General features: G+C 33.9%; 1 long non-coding RNA gene across 1 annotated transcript; it reads left to right on the top strand.

Moving 5' to 3' along the window:
• Positions 1-3,820: 3,820 nt before the first annotated feature.
• LOC141651990 (uncharacterized) lies at positions 3,821-4,722 on the top strand. Its single transcript, XR_012546926.1, has 3 exons — positions 3,821-4,162; positions 4,503-4,546; positions 4,671-4,722. It is a non-coding gene; the product is annotated as an uncharacterized LOC141651990 (long non-coding RNA).
• Positions 4,723-8,165: the final 3,443 nt, after the last annotated feature.

Consider the following 8,165-nt stretch of genomic DNA (forward strand, 5'->3'; position numbering starts at 1 on the left):
ACACAAAAGAAAAATTGTTTAAAGAGACCCCCAAGGGCCCCAACCTACAAAAAATAACAAATTTTAATTGTGTCTAGAACTCTAGTTAGGAGGACAATCTCGACAATATAATTGGCTAATCTAAGTTACACAAACACGTTATAAAGACATCAATAAGCTAAGTTCTTGTTTGTTATCATAAAATGTTGTTGATTGTCACATTCAAAAAAATGAGATGCTTTATCTTTTGTCTGATTAAGAAAAGCAAAATTTAATAAATCTCATTTTAATAGTATATTTAAAGTTTAATTATTATACGGAGTACATTAGAAAGCTCATATAATTTAAATGCTTAATCAGTGGTATAACCAAAATCGATAGAGTTTGAACTTAATTATTGTATTTTTTTTAATGCGGGTCTAAAAACATAGAATGTCAAAAAAAAAAAATTGTACCGTTGGTTCGAAAAGTTAGGGGTGTCTAGGGACCCCGCTTTGCTAACCATTGTGGTTAATTAAGACTAAACAAATACTTCGGAGTAGTATAGTGTTGGAATATATAAGAGCAAGTGCAATGGAAGAACTATTATATACGTACAAAGTTCTTCCATTGCCAAATCATTATTCTCTAATTTTTAAGTTTAAAAACTTTATACTCTAATGAGAAAACTTTTTTCCTTGTTTTAATTAGGATTTATAATTAATTTTATTGTTGTCATTAATTGAATTTACCTTTAATATATATCAAGAACTAAGAGCAATTGCAATGGGAGGTTCTTTGTATTGGGTTTGTAAATAAGAACCTCTAAAAAAAAGTTTGTCACATTGCATGAAAAAGTCTGTCCTTCAAAAAACAAACTTGGTTTGATATTAAGAACCAAGTTCTTTCAAAAAAATAAGAAACTTTTGAGTAATTAACCAATTAATTACAATAAATAATTAATATTTTTTAAAGTTTTTTCATTGTGACAAAAAGTTCTTAATTCTTGAGATTGAAAAAACATGATATGGCAAAGGAAGAACTTTATAAAAGGTTCTTCCATTGCACTTGCTCTAAATAAGAACCAAGTTCTTATTTTAACAAACCCAAATTTTAATTATTATTATTAAGATTTACAATAAATAATAAAGAAAGCTTCTTTTAGAACGCGTTGGTCTTGTGTAAAACCATTTATTAAGCACACTCAGATGAGTATGCTTTCATGGGATGCCGTCCGTTTTGGTACTACCCGGTGTGTTAAACTTATGTCTCCGCAAGACCTGATCAAATGTAAACCGTTGAGCTAAACGAGCGGACTTAATGAATCGTCTCGTTTATAAACCGCTCCAGTTTCCACATGCCATAACTTGAACCCAAGAACCTTATAGATTATATGTGTATATGTAAACCGTTGAGCTCCAATATAACATCAACTAGAAATTCACCCATTGCAGTAGTCTTAGCAACAAAAATAAATAAATTTGGAACACGAAATCTAGTAAAGGTTTGGATCCGGCATGAATTAAAAGCATACGGTGTAGGACATAATACTAACCAAGGTCGATAATGTTGCAGCCATGTCTTAAGAAATGATGAAAGAATGAAATTAATTAGTCGGTAAATTTATAATAAAAGAATTGGCCGCGGAACTCTATATCTTAAGAAATGAATCCCTCAATGACTCTTTTAGGGAGGATGGCACAAGGACCATATAAACAAATTACCAAGTGAAGATATTCAATGTCATCAACTATGAAAAGATGCAGCCGATCTCGTCCGCCTGAAAAGAAAAGCAATTCAATTACACAAAATTAAAGACCAGTAAAAGTACTTAATTAAATGACTTTAAAACAAAAGGTTAGACACTTAGACACGGAGTACTCTTCCCGTCCTCGACCACCGATTTCTAACTTGTTCAATTCCTTTTCCAATAAACTGACGTCGAAGTCGTATCGACATCTGTTTATCGCCGGCGTCCTAGTAAGCCATGCGGACTGAATCCAACAAATGTTTTAAAATGTTAATAAAAGCAGTAGTTAAAATACTTCCTCTATTTCATTTTTATTATTTACTTTTCGTTTTGGAAAGAATTAAGAAGTAGAACTAAAATTACTACTCTACCCTGTAATTACGAAAAATAAGGACGATGTAGAATGGATTATTAGAAGTGTACCCTATTATCTCCGGGAAAAGCTCTGATGATAGTATTCTTTTCAATAAGACCTCTAGCTAAACTCCCTTCGGCATTCTTTCCTCCAATGATATCAGTTATTACCACATCAAACATCTTTGAACGTCTCTGCGCATCCAGGCTTGCAGGGGCGGACCCAGGGGGTCCCGGGGGGCAGGTGCACCTCATGAAATTTCAGAAATTAATATTTGTAAGTATCTAAACTAGACAGAAAATTGCCACGGCATAGTTGGTAGTATCGTGGACTATTGTCTATCGGATATGCGGTTCGATTCTTGATATCAACACATAGATTTGTGTTTTTTTTTGGGCCTTTTCAAATATATGTGAAAAAATTGCTTGATGTAAATTTTTTAGACCATTCAATATCTTACCAAGATCTTAAACCACTGAATCACTTACATTTGTTATTAAATTTAGTATTAAAGTCTATTATATTCTATAAAAAAAAGAATATTTTTACATATATTTAGAATTTAAAATATTTTAGAGAAAACATTATTTTTTGAAAAAAACATATCTATAGGACCAATTATTTTTTTCATTCTTTTACTTATATAATACTACATCCGTCGTCTCGGTCAATTGTTGTCCTTTAATTTTGGCACAAAGATCAAAGAAAGAGAAAGGAGCTAATTATAAGATAACAAATTGACCAAATTGAGGATGAAATATCAAATTGCTCATTAAGTTCATTCTTAAAATAAAACGAACAACCATTAACTGAGAACCCCAAAATGGAATACGACAATAAATGACCGGGACGGAGGGAGTAGCTAATTTAGGAAAAAAAATTCAAAATATAAAAAATTTGACTTAAACACGCGTAAATAACGCGTCAAAAAAATTGTAGTGCCCCCCAGCACTAAATTTCTGGGTCCGCCACTGCAGGCTTGTATCGAAAAGCAAAGTTTGGCCTTTCGTCACCACCTTCATATATTACAAATTACAATACATGATAAATGCAAATTAAGCAATTTTATAAATATTTGTGAGGAGTATTTTAATCAATTGGGGAACTATTAGAATCAGATGTTAGAGTGCAAACTCATGTCCTATATTAGTATTTAGTAGAACAAAGATGGCAAACTCATGTCCTATATCAGTAGAATAAAGATTGAAGATCATCTTTATAAGTGCCATAAAATATAATAATACGAGGTCTTTTGGGAATAAGCCTAAGAGTAAATCAGTGAGGCTTGACCCAAAGCGGACAATATCGTATTATTATGGACCGTGGACACCGTTGCAGTAGAGGTCCAACACAAGGTATTCAGGCTCCCGCACAACACATCCAATTCGATTGGTTGAAGTTAGGAATTTTCACAAGAAGTGACGTTGGATCACATGATTTTAAAATTCATGTAACTTAAAAATAATGTTTTGTTACTTACAGAATTGCAATTCATATACACACATTTTCACTAACTTAAAGGAGACTAGGTAGACAACCTTCTTCATTATGGAAGAATTGATATTCAAGACTACGTAATAATGGACCGAGACAGTAAGTAGGGACTCGAATACACGCTGAATTCTTCACGTGAAACCATATCACCAAAAAGGTAAAAGCAATGACTCGAATAAATGTCGTCATGTAATTTAACTGTGATTAAAACAATAATGCAAATACTTTTTGTTGAGTTCAAATAAGCGTACTATATCACGGGTGAGATTTAGCGCCCATTTTCATAGTTGGAATAAGAGAGATTTATCACTTGAGCTACTCATATTCTTACAATAACGCAAATACTAAATCCAAGTTTAATTGGAATATACAAAATTATAAGCGTCATATTGAGAACAGTCCGTGAAAAAATGAACCCTGAGTTGAGAAAATAAATAAAAGGGCAGTCTTCTCTCCTTTCTTCATACGAAATATAATTTTAGAAATCACACAGATTTCACCTCTCTTAAGAAATAACTTTCAAATAATATTTTTGATCTTTCACCATTAATTGCATGATCTTTCAAATTGAATCACGGTATGTTTAATACGGAGTATTTAATGAGGTAATGTAACTTGATGTTCCATCATCTAATGGTAGAATGGTTTTTGTTAGACTATATGTTTTTCGATCAAGGCCACGAATCAAAATATTATTGTTTGCTTTGCTATCTATCCATTGTTTTTAAACAAGTGCCCTTCCCCTTCCCCGTTTTCCTAATTATTTGTTTAACTTTAATTAAAAAAAACTCTCGCAGAAAAGAGAATATAAAAAGTAAACAAATGAATGAGGTAGGGGGAAAGTATATTACGTATAAAACGTGTTATTACCTGACATAGTGGAGATACTTTTGCGAGATTTATTCCAGATTTTTTATTCCAGATTTTTATTCCAGATTTTTTTAGGACTCGATGCAATCATTGGCGGAAATCCTTTTTGGTTTTACAAGGTTAGTATCCGACTATCGCTTCTATAAGGATTATGTTAATGTTGGCAGTATCCTTGTGTATGCACATCTCCCAACTGATGGGTTCCTCCGACGACGGATATAATCAAGATAAATACTGACGCAGAGTTCTTTGAAGCGGGTGAGATCGATAGGTTTGGGGATAGCTGGCAGAGGTGTTATTGTAGCTATGACAAGTTGCAGGCTGAAAGCGGATGACCACCTGATATTGCAGAGTGTGCGACATCAAGATATAGAGTTGAAATTGCTATACGACTTGGGATGCAAGATGTTGTTTTGGAGACTGACTCAATGAAGGTGGTAAGGGCGGCTCAAGGCAATTGCACAAACAGAGGGCGTTTTGGTCTGCTTAAAGATTTAGCCCAGTCTTTTAATTTCTTTCAAGTGGATTCATGTTAAACGTGATAATAAATATCACTTTTTCTTTTATCGCCCGACAATTACTAACATCGCCCGTATAAATTACTAAATTACCCTTATACAATTAGCACCCTCACAAAATTACCCCTCGTCAATTAACACCGTGATACTACTATACTAGCACTATCAGGTCCATCACCGCCCACGTTTCACTTCACCTTCACCTACTCCACCGCATTTCGGAAATTGCGTAACCATTTGACCGTGGCGGCAACATGATGTCTTAACGTCAACAGCAACAACAATTACTCTCATTAGTTTTCAATTCATTTACTTGAATTATCTTAATAGGTATAGAATCAATGAAATATAGGGTATTTATATTGTAATTTCTGGAAAATTGGTTGTATTCTTGGGTAATTCAATATGTAAAATTCTATTATTCTGGAAATTTGGTTGTCTTTTTGAAAGATTCATTCGACTTACGGTAGAGTTTCATGTAAAGCACACGACATCACCACGGCTTGATCATGTAACTCAGACGACACCTCTATGATCTGATCGTGTAACTCAGATGACACCACCATGGCCTGATCGTGTTGATCACACGTCACCACCATGGCCTGATCGTGTAAGCCGCGTGATACCGCCGTGGTATGTTCTTGTAAACAGCACGAATGAACAACTAACACGCATGATCACCACTCCAGTCACCGGTACCGGAGTACTACGGATCCGGCAACAAAGTTCGTCCAAATTCAGTCCAAAAGTTCAAGTAAAGTGCAGAAATTTACGTCCTCTATACTCCGTCCGAATTAACCATGAAAATTAACGGAAATATACGATCGTATCGACTAATTTGCCTCGTTTATCGCTTGTGAATGTCTGTGTTCATAATTGGAGATTTTAAGTTAATTATGTAATTAGTTATTAAGTTTGGAGGCTAATAAAACGAGGAGATAGATTAAGAAAGTCAAAGATGAGATAAAAGGGTAAAATTGGAAAGTTAATGTCAAATTTGGGCGACACTAAGTAAAACTCGGGCGACAAAAAGCAGCTCCCATAAATATTGATAATAAAAATTAGAGAAGAGGGAACTTATTCTTATTGCATCTTAACTTACAAACTATAATCAACTTTTATAGGTGTCTACAAAACAACTAATGGTAATGCTTGATTTTATCAAAACCACTAGTTATTAGTAAATGATTATAATCCACCAATTATAATGGAAATAATTTATTCTAATAGCCTCCCTTAAACTGATGTCCTGATATCAGTTTAAACTATATTAATTTCAACGAACGAACACCCAATAACTCTCGTAGTTTCACAAATGTATCTCTGTTTAGTGCTTTTGTAAATATGTCGACAAGTTGATCTTCACTTTTGCAATGAACCATATCAATTGTTCCATTATTGTATAGCTCTCTCACGAAATAGTATTTGACATCGATATGTTTACTTCTCCCATGTAGCACTGCATTCTTTGACAATTTAATTGTTGAAGTGTTGTCACAATAAACTTTTGTAGGCTGACTTTGTCTAACCCATAGTTCATTTAACATTTTTCTCATCCATATAGCTTGGCAAGCACAAGCCGTAGCTGCTACAAATTCGGCTTCTGTACTAGACAATGTGACGATGGGTTGCTTTTTAGACGACCATGATATAGCGCGTGTTCCAAACATAAAGACATAACCATAAGTACTTTTTCGATCATCTTGATCTCCCGCGTAATCACTATCAGTATAGCCAATCATATTTGACTTTTCATCTTTTCTATAGAATAATCCGAAGTCTTGAGTTCCTTGTAAATAACGACGGATTCTCTTCGCAGCTAACAAGTGTAATTCCGTTGCATTTTCCATCTATCTACTGATTAGGCTTACAAAATATTGTGTATCCGGTCTTGTTGCAGTAAGATACATCAAACTACCTACAATTTGTTTATAAAGTGTACTATCAACTTTCTTCCCCTCAATGTCTTTATGCAACTTCATTCCACAATCAACTAGAGTACTTACTGGATTACAATCCTTCATTTGAAATCTCTCCAATATATCTCCCGCATATTTCTTCTGAGAAATAAATATCCCAATATTGGATTGGATAACTTCAATGCCCAAAAAATAATTCATTAATCCAAGATCAGACATTTCAAATTCCTTCATCATGGACTTTTTAAATTCAACAAATATTTTCTCATCGCAATTGCCTGTAAATATGAGATCATCAACGTATAAGCAAACTATGAGCATTTTACCGTCATCCCCAATCTTGAGAAACATAGTATGCTCATAAGGACATTTCACAAACCCAGATTTAAGAAAATATGTTTCAATGCGACTATACCAAGCTCTTGGAGCTTGTTTTAGTCCATAAAGAGCCTTCTTTAATCGGTTTAACTTTTTTCTTCTTTTCCAACCTGAACATAACCTTCTGGTTGATTAATAAATACCTTTTCTTATAGATACTCATTCAAGAATTCTGATTTGACATCTAACTGAAAAATAGGCCATGGATTTTGTGCTGTTAATGCAACGACCATTCTAATTGTATCATGTCTCGCTACAGGAGCAAACACTTCGATATAATCAACTCCAAATTGTTGCTTATATCCTTTGGCCACTAATCGTGCCTTGTGCTTATCCACTTGACCATCTTTATCCAAATTTGTTTTGGAAACCCATTTTAAGCCTATTGTCAAGTGTCCTTCAGGAAGATCGCATAACTTCATAGTATTATTATTTTCAATAGCTCTTATCTCATCATCCATAGCTTTACGCCACTTAGATTCTTGTATTGCAACATCAAATGTTGTTGGATCACAATCTGCAAATAAAGCAAAATGAGAAATATAACTCTCATCTTGGTTAATTCATGTTACTTCGTAATCATCCATCCATGCCGGCCTTCTACGATTACGATTCGGGCGTGTTTCATTTTCTTCATCATTATTTCTTGAATTTTCTGTGTTGTTGGTTGCTTCTTCATTATGTAATGGCGATTCTCTTACTTCCTCATCTTCCTCATCATTTAAAGTTAACGAAATTGATAGCTTATTATTCCAACTCCATGTACTTTCCTCATCAAATACAACATCTCGACTAACCTTTATATTTTGTGTGACCGGATTATATAGTTTATATGATTTGGAAGTTTCACTGACTCCCAGAAAAACACATTTTTCACCATTGTCATCAAGTTTCTTTCTTTGCACATCAGGTACATGTGCATA

This window comes from Silene latifolia, chromosome 4, assembly GCF_048544455.1.
Source record: "Silene latifolia isolate original U9 population chromosome 4, ASM4854445v1, whole genome shotgun sequence".
NCBI lineage: Eukaryota > Viridiplantae > Streptophyta > Magnoliopsida > Caryophyllales > Caryophyllaceae > Silene > Silene latifolia.